Source organism: Schistocerca serialis, chromosome 12 (assembly GCF_023864345.2).
Source record: "Schistocerca serialis cubense isolate TAMUIC-IGC-003099 chromosome 12, iqSchSeri2.2, whole genome shotgun sequence".
Classification (NCBI taxonomy): Eukaryota; Metazoa; Arthropoda; class Insecta; order Orthoptera; family Acrididae; genus Schistocerca; species Schistocerca serialis.
The window spans coordinates 65807178-65827670 of NC_064649.1; the positions used below are offsets into that span (position 1 = coordinate 65807178).

At 45.5% G+C, this 20493-nt stretch overlaps 1 protein-coding gene across 1 annotated transcript in view; it reads left to right on the forward strand.

Annotated features, from left to right (window-relative positions):
* LOC126428066 (homeotic protein ultrabithorax-like) overlaps window positions 1–18542 on the forward strand; it is a 1222647-nt gene extending 1204105 nt beyond the window's left edge. The window contains exon 4 of the mRNA XM_050089947.1: window positions 18405–18542. The gene's annotated coding sequence lies outside the window, so the exon portion shown is untranslated. The remainder of the gene's footprint in view (window positions 1–18404) is intronic.
* The last annotated feature ends 1951 nt before the right edge of the window (window positions 18543–20493 follow it).

Here is a 20493-nt window from a genome sequence, read left to right on the forward strand (position 1 = left end):
CGAGTCTAGGTCCGGCACACAGTTTTAATCTGTCAGGAAGTAAGTAAATGTTCTGTTTGTTGTGGTAACTTGATTGCTATGCATTACTGCTCGTGTCCTGCTTTCCCACCAAGCGAGGTGGCACAGTGATTAGCACACTGCACTGGACTGGCATTCTGGAGGACGACGATTCAAACCTGTGTCCAGTCGTCCTGATTTAGGTTTTCCGTGATTTCCGTAAACCACTTCAGGCAAATGCCATGATGGCTCCTCTGAAAGGGCAAGGCCGCTTTCTCTCCTATACTTCCCTAACCCAATGGGACCGATCACCTCGCTGTTCTGTCCCCTTCCCCGAATGAACCAACCAACCCGCTTTTCGACATAAATGAGTTGCTCCTCCACTCTATAGCCCACGTCTCCTTACTGTTGTGTACAAAATCGTACACAACAGTTCCAACTGCGCTCGGGCTGTTGGCTTGCTGTCGGATGGAACCTTCCTGTTGCACAGTAACGATCGCCCCTACACTGCCGCTCAGTCGAAGGCCACACCTCAGTGATTTGGTTGGTAAACACTGAAACATCCTTGATGCAGTCCGCATCCTTCACTGTGTGATTTTCACATCTTTGCCGATCTGAAGAAAGACATGCCTGGATGTAGATTTCAGTCAGACGAGGAGTGGCTGCGGTTGTGGATCCCCGTCAACGGTCGACCGCTTCTACGAAACAGGTATTGATCTCAGAATGAGATTTTCACTCTGCAGCGGAGTGTGCGCTGATATGAAACATCCTGGCAGATTAAAACTGTGTGCCGGATCGATACTCGAACTCGGGACCTTTGCCTTTCGCGGGCAAGTGCTCTACCATCTGAGAGGTTCTGTGAAGTTTGGAAAGTAGGAGACGAGGGACTGGCAGGAGTAAAGCTGTGAGGACGGGGCGTGACTCGTGCTTGGGTAGATCAGATGGTAGAGCACTTGCCCGGGAAAGGCAAAGGTCCCGAGATCGAGTCTCGGTCCGGCACGCAGTTTTAATCTGTCAGGAAGTTTCAGGTATTGATCTCCTCGTCTCTCAGTGGTATTAATGTCTTAACGTGTTTGGTGATTACTTTTGATTGGACCAATCCATGGTCCGATTGTTGCGGGTGTTTGTTTTTCATTTGACTGCTCCTAATATAATATTAAAATCTCTTCCGTTAACAGGCTCACTACGAATGAAGGGTTATGGGGCGGAACAGGAGGGTGGGGGGAGAGAGACATAGGATCCACCTTTAGAGACTGTGCTGGCCAATAACACAGCAGTGAGATTTGCTCCTACTCCATAAAAATAAAAAAGGTAGCCGAGCTGCGTTTGTGATAAAATAAAAGAAGTTAGCGCGACCGGTCTGTGTGAACTGGCGAAGAACCGGAGCGTGGCGTGGCGTGGTGTGGCGTGGAAAGAGGTTCGAAAAACGTTGCCGCGGCAACTGTTCCGCTCCGGCACACACACTCACACGCGCGCAGACGCCTCACAAAGAGCCACAAATCACTCGGGCCGCGACAGGGCACCTTAGCAAGTGTACGAGCACACCTAACGCCGCATGCCTAATCGATATACGGCAGAGAGAGAGGGCAGGAGGCTCGACAAACGAACTCGTATATATTCACAGACGGCGGGCCGGCCGCTTATTTACGAGCCGCAGCCGCGAGGGAACAATGGTGATACATTGGACAGCGGCCGCAGGGGGCCAGTGCGAAGAGGGGCGGCTGCGGTGTGTGGCGGGGGGTGCTCCGTGCGACGCACTCATCGCTTATTCCGGCGGCGCGGCGCGGCGGGTTTTCTGCGGTGTCGGCCGCGTCAAGGAATTCGGTCGCCGCGGGGACCGGCAGCCCGCCGCCTGAAAATGCCGCCGTTCGGCACGTTTGAAACGTCTTTGGCCGCCGGACGATTTCCCAGCGCCTGCGACAGTAGCGCCGCAGAAGAAAAAACTTCCCGTTGTAAGCGGCCTAATTGCTTCTGACTCCGTGGTCCTAGCAGTTTTCTGTCCTCTCCGGAACGGCAGTAAAGGTTTCCTCGACAGGTGGACGCGTGCGCCTATACCCCCCACGCGGGACGTCAGAGAGCACGCAAGCAAAGGGCTGTAAATGTAACTCGATACAGGCTCATCAGAATCACTCACATTTGAGTCGATTCACGTAAATGGTTCAAATGGCTCTGAGCACTATGTGACTTAACATCTGAGCTCATCGGTCCCCTAGAACTTAGAACTACTTAAACCTAACTAACCTAAGGACAGCACACAACACCCAGTCATCACGAGGCAGAGAAAATCCCTGACCCCGACGGGAATCGAACCCGGGAACCCGGGCGCGGGAAGCGAGAACGCAACCGCACGACCACGAGCTGCGGACAGCATTATGTCCCTCGTACCACCGTAGCACAGCTATGACTACGAGACGCAAACAGTTATACTGGTGAAGGACATAAAGCGTGAAGGGACGCAGGTGGTTCGCATCCGTCAGCGTGTTTTCGATTCGCATGCAAACGCAGGAGAATGTCTCCAACAGCACAATACTGCTCCCAGCAGCCCACGTCCGTGGCGCGCTGCCCCTTTCAAGCTGCCGTTCACTTCGATGACGGCGTTTGTGGAAACCAGTAATTTTTGGTTACCCGTTACTTGCATTCATACTCTCTGGACTCCCATTCGCGAGGACGGCAGTTCGACTGCCTGACCCGCAATTGAGATTTAGGATTTTCATAGTTTCCCTGCATCATATACAGATAATGACAGAACGTTGTCTTCTAAACAGGTAACGGCTGATTTCCTTTCCCTTCAATTCCCCCATCCAAACATTAAAACAAGCCACTTACCAACACTGTGGGATAAAACAAACCATGTCTACAGGATAAGTATACAGGGTGTAGTAGGTGTAAGTGCAGATATTTTTATATGTGATATCTTAATGTTTACTCAAATCAGTGTGCTGGATGTTCTTTCTCTGTCTTCCCACAACATATCACGAGCTATATGACCCGATAATTTTTATTCTGGTCAAAGCTACAATTACGATAAATTTTTTGAACGATGCAGTCGCCATTTGACTGTAATAATTTTTACTTTATTGCTATACGATTAGATTTTGGCCTTAGGCCATTTTCAAATGGTTCAAATGGCTCTGAGCGCTATGGGACTCAACTGCTGAGGTCATCAGTCCCCTAGAACTTAGAACTACTTAAACCTAACTAACCTAAGGATATCACACACATCCATGCCCGAGACAGGATTCGAACCTGCGGCCGTAGCGGTCGCGCGGTTCCAGACTGTAGCACCTAGAACCGCTCGGCCACCCAGGCAGGCGGACTGAAGGAGGCATTACGTGGGAAGAGGTTTCAGGGCAACGAAGACGTGAAAAAGTTTCTGGGATATAGGTTCAAACTTCAAGGTAAAGAGTGCTTTGCAGCCGGAATAAAAAAGCTTGTAGCCCGTTGGAATAAGTGAATAAATGTTCAAGGGGTTCACGTTGAAAAGTAGAAAAAGTATTGTTTTGTAAAAAGAAACGCCTTTTTCTACAGACCAATTTGTCTCTCTAATTACTGAATGACCTTCGTGTGTATATATATATATATATATATATATACACACTCCTGGAAATGGAAAAAAGAACACATTGACACCGGTGTGTCAGACCCACCATACTTGCTCCGGACACTGCGAGAGGGCTGTACAAGCAATGATCACACGTACGGCACAGCGGACACACCAGGAACCGCGGTGTTGGCCGTCGAATGGCGCTAGCTGCGCAGCATTTGTACACCGCCGCCGTCAGTGTCAGCCAGTTTGCCGTGGCATACGGAGCTCCATCGCAGTCTTTAACACTGGTAGCATGCCGCGACAGCGTGGACGTGAACCGTATGTGCAGTTGACGGACTTTGAGCGAGGGCGTATAGTGGGCATGCGGGAGGCCGGGTGGACGTACCGCCGAATTGCTCAACACGTGGGGCGTGAGGTCTCCACAGTACATCGATGTTGTCGCCAGTGGTCGGCGGAAGGTGCACGTGCCCGTCGACCTGGGACCGGACCGCAGCGACGCACGGATGCACGCCAAGACCGTAGGATCCTACGCAGTGCCGTAGGGGACCGCACCGCCACTTCCCAGCAAATTAGGGACACTGTTGCTCCTGGGGTATCGGCGAGGACCATTCGCAGCCGTCTCCATGAAGCTGGGCTACGGTCCCACACACCGTTAGGCCGTCTTCCGCTCACGCCCCAACATCGTGCAGCCCGCCTCCAGTGGTGTCGCGACAGGCGTGAATGGAGGGACGAATGGAGACGTGTCGTCTTCAGCGATGAGAGTCGCTTCTGCCTTGGTGCCAATGATGGTCGTATGCGTGTTTGGCGCCGTGCAGGTGAGCGCTACAATCAGGACTGCATACGACCGAGGCACACAGGGCCAACACCCGGCATCATGGTGTGGGGAGCGATCTCCTACACTGGCCGTACACCACTGGTGATCGTCGAGGGGACACTGAATAGTGCACGGTACATCCAAACCGTCATCGAACCCATCGTTCTACCATTCCTAGACCGGCAAGGGAACTTGCTGTTCCAACAGGACAATGCACGTCCGCATGTATCCCGTGCCACCCAACGTGCTCTAGAAGGTGTAAGTCAACTACCCTGGCCCGCAAGATCTCCGGATCTGTCCCCCATGGAGCATATTTGGGACTGGATGAAGCGTCGTCTCACGCGGTCTGCACGTCCAGCACGAACGCTGGTCCAACTGAGGCGCCAGGTGGAAATGGCATGGCAAGCCGTTCCACAGGACTACATCCAGCATCTCTACGATCGTCTCCATGGGAGAATAGCAGCCTGCATTGCTGTGAAAGGTGGATATACACTGTACTAGTGCCGACATTGTGCATGCTCTGTTGCCTGTGTCTATGTGCCTGTGGTTCTGTCAGTGTGATCATGTGATGTATCTGACCCCAGGAATGTGTCAATAAAGTTTCCCCTTCCTGGGACAATGAATTCACGGTGTTCTTATTTCAATTTCCAGGAGTGTGTGTGTATATATATATATATATATATATATATATATATATATATATATATATATATATATATATATAATTATGAACGTTCAGGAGAAAAGGTCGCACCAATGTCTCTGATATTCACTTCCATATGGGCTGATGATGGAAGACTTAGGCCCTTACGGTTCTCAGCGCCTCAATTCCATATTCGTGTGAGGGTCATGGTGCCACTGACAGACGTTCCTCCTCATACAGCGTGCGTAACGGGATGTTTCCACGAACAACCGCCATTCAAATTTTATTTCGAAATGAGAAACCGGATGAATAATCTATCCTTATGATGATGTTACCGTATCTACTTCATTAGGTTGTGTTGTAGTTTTAATCATTTGCTTATCCGAGAATATGGCATACTTCATGCCGTTTAGACTTTCACTGCATGCCGTCTACATGGTGCTTTAATTTTAATGTCGAGAAGTGTACACAGTGTTCATAAAAGAATGGCCCAGTTATAAACTGTAATAGCGTTAAATATAGAGTTGAAAAGTGTTGGCCCGAGGTCACAATTAAAATGTATGTTAAACAATTTTGGGTAAGCGCATGGGCGAGTAATGCTTTGTTGTTTCTCCCGCTTGTAGCGCCACATATTCGGTGTGGTCAGTGTTGAGCAGTTATAGCCTACACCTTGTTAAGAGCGAACCTGTAGTATCAGTGCAACGACCATTTCGTTTCAAGTCAACTGTGCCGCGCGGGATTAGCCGAGCGGTCTTAGGCACTATAGTCATGGGCTGGCTGTGCGGCTGGTCCCGGCGGAGGTTCGAGTCCTCCCTCGGGCATGGGTGTGTATATTTGTCCTTAGGATAATTTAGGTTAAGTAGTGTGTAAGCTTAGGGACTGATGACCTTAGCAGTTAAGTCCCATAAGATTTCACACACATTTGAACATTTTTGAAAAGTCAATTGTGATCCCACTTGTCGGAAAAACATCGGCCGATGGTATGGTCAGTTCCAAACGATCGGCTGTGTGTGTAAAATGTCTGACGACGATTTTACCTTCGTAGACCTAAGAAGTCTGTTAAGGAAGTTTCCAACTCCAGTTGCCAAACACTCCTGTGTGGAAAGTTTCAGCACACTTCTTACATGCGTCCATACTGGTTATCGTTGGTGCATGCAGAAAGCCAGATCGGGAGCGGTAGTAGGGGGGGGGGGGGGGGGGAATACGGAACAACCTTAAAAGCTAGGCATTGCATTGGGGAGATCGTGTTCTTGACCGAATGGTGTTCAGAGATGAGGCAACTTTTCATTTAAATGGAGAGGTGAATATCCATCAACTTACACATTTTTGCTGTCGTAACGAGGGTAGTTTATCTGGATATGTTTGCAAGAATGGCTGTTTTCCGAATTAGAAGGGAAAAACTGAAAACTTTATTTGGCAAAAAGATGGAACCCTACATATTGGCATCTCTCCAAACGAGAGTGGTTGAACGTCGAACTCCTTGGCACTTTGATTGGTCGTAATGGTCAATACAACGGAGCTCTTTTCTGCTGGTCTCCAAGTTCAACTGACCTCACGCCATGTGATTTTACAAAAGATCGTTTCGTTATCATCTAATGATTGGCCAGTGTAGGGACACAGAACTGCCGAGGCTATTGATTCTTACACTGTACTTGTTAACCAAAATGTGGGAAGAATTGGCTTTTAAGTATGGTATGTGTCATATTATGAACGTACACATACTGAACGTTTGTAAGCAAAATTAGGCAATTTTACCTTCAGTTTGATGTGTGATATCTTAGAAATACGATGAGTTTACAAAAGCAATGGGATACCTCCTAACACCGTGACGGACGTCCTTTGTCCGAGCGCAACTCGACGTGGCATGGATTTAACAGGTCTTTGGAAGTCCCCTGCAGAAATATGGAACCATGCTGCCCCTACAGCTGTCAATAGTTGCGAAAGTGTTGGCGGTGCAGGATTTTGTGCACGACTTGACCATTCGAGTGCGTCAAGTAACTGGTCGATGGGACTTATGTCGGGCCATTTCAGAGGTCGAATCATTCGCTCGACCTGTCCAGAATGTTCTTCGAACTAATCGCGAATAGCTGTGGACCGGTGACACGGCAAGGTATCATGCATAAAAATTCCTTTATAGTTTGAGAACACGAAGTTCGTGAACAGCTCCAAATGTCGCCAAATAGCCCAACATCTGAAAGACCCAACTCATTCCTTGCAAACACAGCCCACATCAGGATGGAGCCACCACCAGCTAGCACAGTCCCTTGTTGACAATTTGGGTCCTTGTCTAAATGGGGTCTGAGCCACATTCGAACCCTACCATCAGCTAACTCAGATCGGAATCATCTGACCAGACCACAGTTTTCAAGTCCTCTGGGGTACAACAGATACAGTCCGAGCCCAGGAGAGGCGCTGCAGCGGATGTCGCGCAGTTACCAAAGACACTCGCGTCAGTCGTCTGCTGGCATACCCCATTAACTCCAAATTGGGCCGCATTGTCCTAAAGGATACCTTTTTCATACATTCCACACTGATTTCTGCTGTTATTTCAGACAAAGTTGCTTGTCTGTTAGCACTAACTCTACGCAGACGTGACTGCTTTCCGTTGTTACGTGAAAGCCGTCAGCCAATGCGTTGCCCGTGGTACGAGGCAATGCCTGAAATATTATCGATACGCTCTTGACACTGTGGAACTCGGAATGCTGAATTCTCTAATGATTTACGAAATACAAAGTCCCATGCTTCTAACTCTAACTACACTACTGGCCATTAAAATTGCTACACCAAGAAGAAATGCACATGATAAACGGGTATTCATTGGACAAATATATTATACTAGACCTGACATGTGATTAAATTTTCACGAAATTTGGGTGCATAGATCCTGAGAAATAAGTACCCAGAACAACTACCTCCGGCCGCAATAACGGCCTTGATACGCCTAGGCATTGAGTCAAACAGAGCTTGGATGGCGTGTACAGGTACAGCTGCCCATGCAGCTTCAACACGATACCACAGTTCATCAAGAGTAGTGAATGGCGTATTGTAACGAGCCAGTTGCTCAACCACCATTGACCAGACGTTTTCAGTTGGTGAGAGATCCGGAGAATGCGCTGGTCAGGGCAGCAGACGAACATTTTCTATATCCAGAAAGGCCCGCACAGGACCTGCAACATGCGGTCGTGCATTATCCTGCTGAAATGTAGGGTTTCGCGGGGATCTAATGAAGGGTAGAGCCACGGGTCGTAACACATCTGAAATGTAGCGTCCACTGTTCAAAGTGCCGTCAATGCGAACTAGAGGTGACCAGACGTGTAACCAATGGCACCCCATACCATCCCGCCGGGTGATACGCCAGTATGGCGATGACGAATACACGCTTCTAATGTGCGTTCATCGCGATGTCGCCAAAGATGGATGCGACCATCACGATGCTGTAAACAGAACCTGCATTCATCCGAAAAAATGACGGTTTGTCATTCGTGCACCCAGGTTCGTCGTTGAGTACACCATCGCAGGCGCTCCTGTCTGTGATGCAGCGTCAAGGGTAACCGCAGCCATGGTCTCCGAGCTGATAGTTCACGCTGCTGCGAGCGTCGTCGAACTGTTCGTGCAGATGGTTGTCGTCTTGCAAACGTCCCCATCTGTTGACTCAGGGATGGAGACGTGGCTGCACGATCCGTTACAGCCATGCGGATAAGATGCCTGTCATCTCGTCTGCTAGTGATACGAGGCCGTTGGGATCCGGCACGGCGTTCCGTATTAACCCCCTGAGGCCACCAATTCCGTATTCTGCCAACAGTCATTGGATCTCGACCAACGTGAGCAGCAATGTCGCGATACGATAAACCGCAATCGCGACAGGCTACAATCGGACCTTTATCAAAGTCGGAAACGTGATGGTACACATTTCTCCTCCTTACACGAGGCATCACAACAACGTTTCATCAGACAACGCCGGTCAACTGCTGTTTGCATCTGAGAAACCGGTTGGAAACTTTACTCATGTCAGCACGTTGTAGGTGTCGCCACCGGCGCCAACCTTGTGTGAATGCTCTGACAAGCTAATCATTTGCATATACTATTCCGCGTTAGAAGTCTATTAATTCCCGTCGAGTGGCCATAATCATGTCGGAAATTTTTTCACATCAATCATCTGAGAACAAAGGACAGCTCCGCCAAGCAGTGCCCCATTATACCATGTGTGCGCGAAGCTACTGCCATCTGTATTTGTGCGTACGCTATCCCATGTCTTTCTGTCACCTCAATGTAATAGACGATTGAAACTCGATGTACGCGATTATTTTCGACAACGATTTTTGTCAATCTTCGTTCTTAACTTGATCACACGTGTATCTCTAGCATTTCAAATAGATGTACAGGCACAGACAACCAGCTTGAAATTACTGAAAAATTGTTCAAATGTCTCTAAGCACTTTGGGACTAACATCTGAGGTCATTAGTCCCCTAGAACTTAGAACTACTTAAACCTGACTAACCTAAGGACATCACACACATCCCAGCGTCCGGCCCTCCTGATTTAGGTTTTCCGTGATTTCCCTAAATCGCTCCAGGCAAATGCCGGGATGGTTCCTTTCAAAGGGCACGGCCGACTTCCTTCCCCGTCCTTCCCTAATCCGATGAGACCCATGACCTCGCTGTCTGGTCTCCTTCCCCAAACAACCAACCATCACACACATCCATGCTCGACGCAGGATTCGAACCTGCGATCGTAGCAGCAGGGCGGTTCCGGACTGAAGCGCCTAGAACCGCTTGGCCACAGTGGCTGGCGAAAGTAATAACTCAAGTGTTTCAAACGCAAGATAAGAGAACCTCTCATGCATGTATTGAATGCTGAGCACTGATGCCCATTACCGTACCATCCTGAAACCTTATTAACAGTTTCTTTACATTACTGTAGCTTGATTACATTTTTTGTACTCATTTCAGCCTTCCAGCTTCCAAACCCCACTGTGATAATTACGTATAAAATTAATTCTTCTCACGCTTTGAAACTTGCTCCAAGACTCAGTATCTCTATACCATCTTTCTGGCCACTGACAACAGAGAACGTCGGACAGGAAACATAATCTTTACGCGGCCGCACTAACTGTAAGAACATAGTCAAGAACGCTAATCCTGCACAATTTGTAAAGGATATAACCGACCAACATAAACACCGTCGCAAAGGCCACGGTTGGCTCAGCAGCGATAAATTCGGGCTAAGCAGACAGATTTATTGCCGCTTCTCGTACCGGCAGATATTTTCACTTAATCCCACGAAATATGACCCCAGCGCGCGGATGTGATACACGAAATCTCTGCGCTGCTATCTTCATCCACAGAGCAATGCCTCATTTGCCGGAGGCAACTTCCGTACGGCAGAGCCGCTCGTATTTCACTACTTTTCTTTTCTTTGTTGTTATTTTTTTTCACGTGGCAAGTTTGGTTGTTTTCACCTCCCCTCTCTAGTTGTAGTTCTTATCACAGATCTGACCAACATTATTCGTTACGTTTCATGTGCATGGAAAGTTGTCCTGCAAAATCAAAATAGGAAATGACTAGACACGAGTTTAAAGCAGCCTGTTCATCCCTCACTTCCATTTCTTCCCATAATAATTTGCTTTTAGTACACTGCAGCATTTCTCTTCGCAATACTTAACGCTTATCTCTCAGCTTCTATTAATCGATTTAAGAACTGCGAGGAACTTCTCTCGGATGGCAGCTGAAGCGATTTCGCATCTTTGGGAAGTCTGTTTTGGATCTATGTCAAGCCTTCGTGGGTCGGAAGCCACGAGGATGTCATTGTTTGAATCAGAATTCGCCACTGTGTTTGTGCGTCGAAGAATGCTTTTCTGAGTTCCGACTGCGAAGATTGGCCAAGTCTGATGGCGATCCGTACCGATACGGAGGTTCTACATTGATGAAAGAATGGGGTGAGACCATTTCAGTTACTTTGCAGCTGTGAAGCGTACGTAAAGTGGTTAAGGTATTTCGATATTGCTTATTCACAAATTACTCTGCGGCTAGGTATGCTTATATACTCTTGCGTGTGGTGAAACGGAAACTTGTGGGTTGTTCATACTCGATTGAATGAACGCTGATTATTTATTTATATGAGTCATCACTTTTCTGACTGGTTTGAAGCGGCCCGCCTCGATTGCCTCTGCTGTGTCAGTATTTTCCTCTCAGAGCAGCACTTGTAGCCTATGTCCTGAATTATTTGCTGGATGTATTCCATTCTCTGTCTTTCTCCACAGTTTTTACCCTCTAAAGCTCCCTCTACTAGAATAAAAGTGAGTCCTTTATTTCTTAACAGATGTTATATCATCCTTTCCCTTCTTCTTGTCCATATTTTCATATATTCCTTTCCTCTCCGATTCTGCGCAGAACCTTCTCATTCCTTACCTCATCATTCCATCTAATTTCCAAACTTCTGCTGTAGCACCACATCTCAAATGATTCGATTCTCTTCTGTTCCGGTATTCCCATTGTCCATGTCTCACTACCCTACAATGAAGTGCTCAAAACCCACATTCTCAGAAATTTCTTCCGCAAAATAAGATCAGTTTGGATTCCGTAGAAATGTTGGAACACGTGAGGCAATACTGACCCTACTTATCTCAGAAGAGAGATTAAGGAAAGGCAAACATACGTTTCCAGCATTTGTAGACTTAGAGAAAGCTTTCGACAATGTTGACTGGAATACTCTCTTTCAAATTCCAAAGGTGGCAGGGGTAAAATACAGGGAGGGAAAGGCTATTTACAATTTGTACATAAATCAGATGGCAGTTATAAGAGTCGAGGGGCATGAAAGGGAAGCAGTGGTTGGGAAGGGAGTGAGACAGGGTTGTAGCCTGTCCCCGATGTTATTCAATCTGTATATTGAGCAAGCAGTAAAGGAAACGAAAGAAAAGTTTGGAGTAGTTATTAAAATCCATGGAGAAGAAATAAAAACTTTGTGGTTCGCCGATGTAATTCTGTCAGAGACAGCAAAGGACCTGGAAGAGCAGTTGAACGGAATCGATAATGTCTTGACTGGAGGATATAAGATGAACATCAACAAAAGCAAAACAAGGATAATGGAATGTAGTCGAATTAAGTCGGGTGATGCTGAGGGAATTAGATTAGGAAATGAGACACTTAAAGTAGTAAAGGAGTTTTGCTATTTGGGGAGCAAAATAACTGATGATGGTCGAAGTAGAGAGGATATAAAATGTAGACTGGCAGTGGCAAGAAAAGCGTTTCTGAAGAAGAGAAATTTATTAACATCCAGTATTGATTTAAGTGTCAGGAAGTCGTTTCTGAAAGTATTTGTATGGAGTGTAGCCATGTGTGGAAGTGAAACGTGGACGATAAATAGGTTAGACAAGAAGAGAATAGAAGCTTTCGAAATGTGGTGCTACAGAAGAATGCTGAAGATTAGATGGGTAGATCACATAACTAATGAGGAGGTATTGAATATAATTGGGGAGAAGAGGAGTTTGTGGCACAACTTGACAAGAAGAAGGGATCTGTAAGATAACCACACCCTAACCATGAATACATTATATGCTAGTAGTACCCACTATACTTCTGACTGGTTAGCACTGATGTCATACACAGAACGGTGAGCGGGTCTAGTGCTATATAAGACCACTCCCTGCCTATCCATTTAGAAGTCAATTCAGCATCGTGGGTCGGCGCAGCTCGCTCCATGGAAGTCCACCTGCCTTTCTGGGTATATGTAGTTTGTAATTGTATTTCAGTGTATATACGATACCGTATGGATCCCTCTGTCTGTACGTATGTTATTTCAGAGTCTGAAGATGATCCTTAAGGATTGTAACCGGTCACTCCGATTAAAAGAAATTTGCGATCAAGACTTTTTAATTATATATATTTCATATATACATAATCACTAACCAGCTAACTTAGTGCGTTGGCAGCACAGCATCAACTGACTGATGTAACAGATTGTTGCATGGCAATGACTGGTGTCAACGTCACCATCATTGTGTTGCAAGCCGGCCGGAGTGGCCGAGCGGTTCTAGGCGCTACAGTCTGGAACCGCGTGACCGCTACGGTCGCAGGTTCGAATCCTGCCTCGGGCATGGATGTGTGTAATGTCCTTAGGTTAGTTAGGTTTAATTAGTTCTAAGTTCTAGGCGACTGATGACCTCAGAAGTTAAGTCGCATAGTGGTCAGAGCCATTGTGTTGCAAATTGCGACCATTCATTTGTTTAAAACAGCAGTCGAGATCGCACTAACATCAGTTTACTATGACCGGCTTCGGCTTATGTTAAGCCCATCCTCAGACTTTTGGGCCACTTGGTGCTAGCTGCTCCTCGTTTTTTCAAGTGACATCGAGATCTGAGGATGGTTTTAACATAAGCCGAAACCAGTCGTAATAATCAAATGTTAGTGCGATCTCGATTGTTGCTTTAACCAAAATATAGCACCATATCTGTGCCCGCCACGGACTATATTGTCTAAATTTATGCATCTATTTAGATGTGCGCAGTTAACCGCAACAGTAAGACCGCCTACGCCATCGAATATTACACCTTACGCGTCAGAAATAAAACGACGCGTATCTGAATACGTGTTGACTTCCGGACATACAGGTTGAAATAGCTGCCCCTACAAACGTCGTTTTTATGCAACCCGCAATGTTATACCTGGCCTTCAGAATCCACAAGTTAGATTTTCATATTCTCTCTCTCGCTACGCGGAAACTATTAGTGAAACAGATATGCTGAACAGGATCTTTTTACAGGAAACTAGCAAACCTGGCAATACTTGCAGTTGCTAAATATCTATGGGAATTGGATTTAAGTCACTATCTCCTCCTCGCTCCCCCCCCCCCCTCTATCTTTCTCCTCTTCTCCCTCTCTTTTTCCATCTCCTCCCCCTTCCACCAATTTTGTCCATCACGTACGCCCACTCCCTGTACATCTCTTATCCCTTCCCCTTGTCCCTGATCTCTCTGTTCATATCCTCCTTCACCTTCTTTACATCTATTTTCTCGCCCTTCTCTGTCCATGTCCTCGTCTCTCCTTTCTCTGACCTTATGTTTTGTTATTGCAATCGGAATCTTGATGGGGCATATAGAATAAAAATAAATTGGTAAATATCAGTCAGTCAGTGAGATGTTTGGCTGAGAATGGATTCATCCAACCGAATCTTTTCCTGAATATGTGTGAATTCAAACAAAACGATTTCAGTGACATCACGAATTTACTGAAAGGGAATAAATCAGATTTCATTGTTCGGGAGTCATAATGGATCGCGCTTGAGAAATTCTAGTTCCACTTGCCTCCAAACTTTGTCTACGCTCTTCGTCAGTCTCATTGACTCTACTATCATGTATTTGGCCTGCGCATGGCCTCCGCCTACCGATATTATTAAAAGAAATAAACCACAAACTGAAATCAACTAAATGTTTGCAACACACCAAATTACCACGAACTGACGTCAATTCAATCTTTGCAACACACCAAAGATTTTATTACCACCGATAACACGATGAAATATCGTTTTCAGTTGTACTCTTTTCCACAAAATATCAATATCCAATGTATTTTTTTTATGAAAACATGTGACAGCAGAACCGTCAAACTGAAGGCCAAATTTTTTTCACTGAGTTTTTCATACAAAAATATCATAAAAATTTGACACTTTCGCGTGGATTTTCCAAAAATTATCTTTCATACAGATCTTGTCCATACAGTTACAAACCGAACAACAACAAAAATTAGCGATATCGGTCGAGCCGTTCTCAGGTGATGATCTTCCATATACACGGCAACTGATTTTTATTTATATAGATCTAATGTTAAATTTTGTGCTGGAATACGTTTCCGCTAGAGGCAGTAGATTCGAGTTACTCAAGAAGAAACATACAAAAGTTACCTTCAAACGCACCCACTCTCCAACACTAAGCCCCCACCATCAGGATTTCTAGTACGTTGTTCGTGACACTCCCACCTACCAGTGTACAAAAATATTCGGCCTTTTTTGGTCTCCACTTGCTAGCCCTATTGCGCCAGCAGCATAGACGAGCTCTTACAAATTTTAAAATTCACCTAACATTTTTGTGAAATTTAACAGCGTAAAATAATAAATTACGGTATTCTTCCTGCCTTCTGACTACGGAACTGCTGTGCTTGCTTCTAAGGGCTAAGTTTGGGTCGAATTGACAGAGGAGTCAGCTTTAGCGTAATGCTTACGAAAGTCGTGTTGTGCTTCGTTACCCTCGGGGGTGCGTTTAAATTAATAATGTTAATGAAACGGCAGACTACGCTGGTGGCGTAGTGGCTCAATCACATTAATAGTTTGCGCGTAGCGAGCGAGAGAATATGAAAATCTGTCGTGTGGTGTTTGAAGGCCAGATCTAACATAGCGGGTTACATAAAACGAAATCGGTAGGGGCAACTGAATCACCCTATTTAATTATGAGCGTTAGGAATATGTGACAGTCTTTTAAACAACCTGAATATCTACGTTTCATCCATTTCCATTCACGTATGAATCGTGGGAGTTGTGCCAGCCCATGTACATCTGTGAGAGCCGATATTTTTCTGGTTTGGAATATGGGGTCTCTTCTAACTATAATTCGATTAAAATAACTTCGTGATTTATGGTTCAGCAGTGGCGTGTGGTGGGGGCTCAGACGCCAGCCAATCGCAGGTCTTCCTCGAGCGCCGCATTTTCGCGGTCTTCCCTGTTTTGTAACTTTGCATATTGACAGCGCTTATACCTGCTACTGCATTGAATCAGTCACAAAGTTATTTTATTCAAGGTATTGACACGTATCGTGGCGAAGAAAATATGTAGCTTCTGCGCATAATAAGGTATCTTGAAATTTTATACGGAGGATTCTGAACAAATATACGGTGTCATTCTTTCAGTAAGCGCAACTTCAAGATTTCTCCACATTTGTGTTACTTTCTCTCGCCAATTAAGCAAATCTCTACGTGTTCACATCGCCCTCCTTTGCATATGGTAAAGGGAGGTATATTCGTGATAAATTTACACTTACAATTTTCTTTCACCCTCTAACATGAAAACATTTCATGCAATTAAAAACATCATATGAACAAGATGAACTACAAATTGAAATGTAACAATCTTTATGTTACAATTAAAAATGAAATTTTAAATGATGGTAAAGTATCACAGACACTGGTAGGTAATTCGTGTTAGATGTAAGATAATTCCGTGATAATTGCGTGATGATCAGTAGAGCGAATGTTCCAAGGAATTCCAAGACGCAATCTCACGTTTATACATGTAAATCGACATCTATATTCTGCAAATAACTGTGAGGTGCGTGGCAGAGGATACGACCCATTGTACGAGTTATTATGGTTTCTTCCCGGTACATTCACGTATTTAATGATTGTTTGAATGCCTCTGTCCGTACAGTAATTATGGTAATCTTATCCTCACGATCCCTATGTGTGAGATACGTAAGGGATTTTAGCATATTCCTAGAGTCATCGCTGACAGACGGTTCTTGAAACTTTGTTCATAGACTTTCACGGGTCTGCCAGTTCAGTTCCTTCAGTATCTCTGTGACCCTCTCTCATGAATTAAACAAACCTGTGACCATTCGTGCTGCCCTTCTCTGTGTACGTTGAACATCCCGGTCCTATCTGGTACGGATCCCACACACTTGAGCAATATTCTAGGTTCGGTCGCACGAGTCATTTCTAAGCAATCTCCTTTGTAGACTGCTTACACTTCCCCAGTATTCTAGCAATAAACCTGCTTTAGCCAGACCGAGCCTCTCTCATCCTTCCATTTAATATCCCTACATAGCGTTGCGCCGGCCGCGGTGGTCTAGCGGTTCTAGGCGCTCAGTCCGGAACCGCGGGACAGCTACGGTCGCAGGTTCGAATCCTGCCTCGGGCATGGATGTGTGTGATGTCCTTAGGTTAGTTAGGTTTACTTAGTTCTAAGTTCTAGGCGACTGATGACCTCAGAAGTTAAGTCGCATAGTGCTCAGAGCCATTTGAACCATTTTTTTGAACATAGCGTTGCAGCCCGGTATTTGAGTTGGCCCATTCCACCAGTGACTTAGTGATATTATAGTAATACTATCCCATGTTTCTTCGTTTGTGAAGTGCACAGTTTTACATTTCTGAATATTTAAAGACGATTGTCAATCTGTGCACCACTTTCCTTTCCAGTACGTGTGGTCGCAGTGAGCTAACGAAGAAATATCACGTAATTACCTGTGTCATGGAAATACTTCCTCTTATCGTACACTTCATTCTCTCTTACAAATATATTGGTGATTTTTTTTCTTTATATAATTTTACTTCCTTGCTAACATACTGCTATTACTGTCTGAACAATCTTAGTTGACACTCAGTGCAGTGGCTGACAGGAGCTACCATAAATGCGAAAAATCTTACGGTTGCTCCCATCAGCCATCGCGTCGAATGTCAGCTTAGTTTGCGCGAACATTAAGTGCCTTCATTTTAAAAAAAATGGCTCTGAACACTATGGGACTTAACATCAATGGTCATCAGTCCCCTAGAACTTAGAACTACTTAAACCTAACTAACCTAAGGACATAACACACATCCATGCCCGAGGCAGGATTCGAACCTGCGCCCGTAGCGGTCGCGCTGTTCCAGACTGAAGTGCCTACAACAGCTCGGCCCCACAGGCCGGCGTACCTTTATTTGAAAGGAAAAATTGCATTCACGCAGTACCTAAGAAATCAGTACATTTACACAACATAGGACACCTGTAAAACACACGAACAACGTCAGTTTCTGGTAACTATAATTGTAGTATTGCATGCCGTTAATTGCCGGCCGGAGTGGCCAAGCGGTTCTAGGCGCTTCAGTCAGGGACCGCGTGACCGCTACGGTCGCAGGTTCGAATCCTGCCTCGGGCATGGATGTGTCTGATGTCCTTAGGTTACTTAGGTTTAAGTAGTTAGAAGTTCTAGGGGACTGATGACCTCAGATGTTAAGTCCCATAGTGCTCAGAGCCATTTGAACCATTGTTGAACTATGCTGTTAATTAGTTCCAAAAATATCATCTTTTTATGTACCTAAACGATTTCATTCGTCTAATCCAAATCTGGAATATTTGGGAGGGGAGGTGTCCTAGGATTCGGCTGATAACCAAGGGAAACCCGTTTGAAAAACCTCGGTCGGTACCGGGGGCTCAAACTGGGGAGAATCATGTCTAGTTAGGGCTCACAACCACCTTGGACTTGATAACTGCTTTACTTAGTAGAAGTTGGTGTGTACCGTGTACTGGCATGTGTTGTAATTTACCCTAATTTCTTCAGTGGAATACTCATGTTATTCATTGACTCGCATTCACCCTCCCTCCTGTATTGATTACTTCTGTTGTCGATCAAACTGTAATACCATGTACCTTTTCCTTTGCTTCAGGTGAGTCTGCACAAATGGAACTCCTACTCAAGGGTTCAGACGAGGACCGGTAAAAAGTAAGTTTCACTGCACGCCCAGTACATATCTCAGTTGCCAAACAGAAACGATTTAAAGTTATTTTTAAAACTCTAATTTCTGCTTTCTTCCTTGAAATCTAGCACTTCCGTGGACAAACCAAGGATAGGGAAATAAACAGGGTCTTCAGACGATAGTTGACTCTCCCAGAGAGCAAGCTTCCTTTCAAAACATTTACTTTTTCCACCATGTCAGAAATAAAATTACTTTCACCTTGCAAACTGACGTTCAGGGTGTTCATGTGTAACGCGATGTCCACGAAAAATGCAATGTCTGACATGTAGCAAGGGTCTTCTAATTTCAGTTCACTCTTCCCCTTATTTTGTAAGATATGTACCACGGCCAAATGTAAATAGAAAAAAAATCTTTTCAGCGTTTTACCTCGACTGAGCCAGCGTCTTTCCGCGTAGTATGGTAAGTCACGGTACTCCTAATTCGTCCAAGAACTGCCAAAACTGGCGATCCCTACGTCCATGTATTTTCGTATAGTTCACAATACAGACAACAATTTGCATGACGTTTTCTGACGGACGACTAATTTTCCACAAAGCGCCTCTCGATGTAGAGTGCAGCGAATTCTATACAACGTTCGTACTCTTTGGCCTAGCTTTCTGTGCATCTGTGCTGCGAGTCCTCTCTGATGGCATCGCATTACCGGTGCTCAATCCGTGGTTGCTTAGATTAACCGGTTCCAGTCCACACAGACACCATCAATCGCTTGCTCGACGACTTGGAGTAGGCTTGCACTTGTCACAGACCCTTTCAAAGGCACTAAGTCCAAAACGCCGTCCGTTACACGGTGGGCACTATCGACCCCTACGTGTGCTGTATCTGTAACATCTGTTGCTTCAATCGACGCAACAGGGCAAGCACTAAAGTTCTCAGCCTTGTTTATTTACTGCCCGTCTGAACACTTTACGTCGTGTCACTGTTTGATGGGAAAGGCCGATTTCTTCAAACCTACTAACGTTCTTGCGGCACGAAAGTTCTGCAGCATCAATGAAACAGTCTATTACAAACTCCCCTGCGGAGAACGGTTTCCCGGATCTTTCTATCCTTAATGCAATAATGAAACTTCCTTGCAGTGAGCAGGTACTGTGATAGTCATTCCGGAAAATTGAAAACGGTATGTTGTACCGTAAAACAGACACGAATGTAACACAACAAAAGAAGAGTTCAAGAGATTTCCTTTGTTGTGATTTACATTAAAAACCTGTTGATGTGTCTCGTCCATTTTCTTAAGCGCGCTTAATTTGGGTTGCCGTTCTTCACTGTTCTGTACACCACAATCGACTTTACGAAATGAGATGTCGCTTCCCAACGCTAGTGCGCCGACTGTAACACCACGTTCAGATTCACTTAAATATTGATAACATGCCATTGGAGCAGCAGTAATCGATCTGACAACTGCGCCAGACACTTGTTGACCCATATATTTGTTGCCGACCACAGTTCCATGTTCTGCCTGCTTACAAATCCCTGTATTTGAATACGTATGCCTATACCAGTTTCTCTGGCGCTTCAGTGTATGTATTGTGTGTGTGTGTGTGTGTGTGTGTGTGTGTGTGTGTGTGTGTGTGTGTGTGTAGAATACATTTTTGTATACAGGGTGTTACAAGAAGGTACGGCCAAACTTTCAGGAAACATTCCTCACACACAAAGAAAAGATGTTTTGTGGACATGTGTCCGGAAACGCTTAATTTCCATGTTAGAGTTCATTTTAGTTTCGTCAGTATGTACTGTACTTCCTCGATTCACCGCCAGTTGACCCAATTGAAGGAAGGTATGTTGACTTCGGTGCTTGTGTTGACATGCAACTCATTGCTCTACAGTACTAGCATTAAGCACATCAGTACGTAGCATCAACAGGTTAGTGTTCATCACGAACGTGGTTTTGCAGTCAGTGCAATGTTTACAAATGCGGAGTTGGCAGATGCCCATTTGATGTACGGATTAGCACGGGGCAATAGCCGTGGCGCGATACGTTTGTATCGAGACAGATTTCCAGAACGAA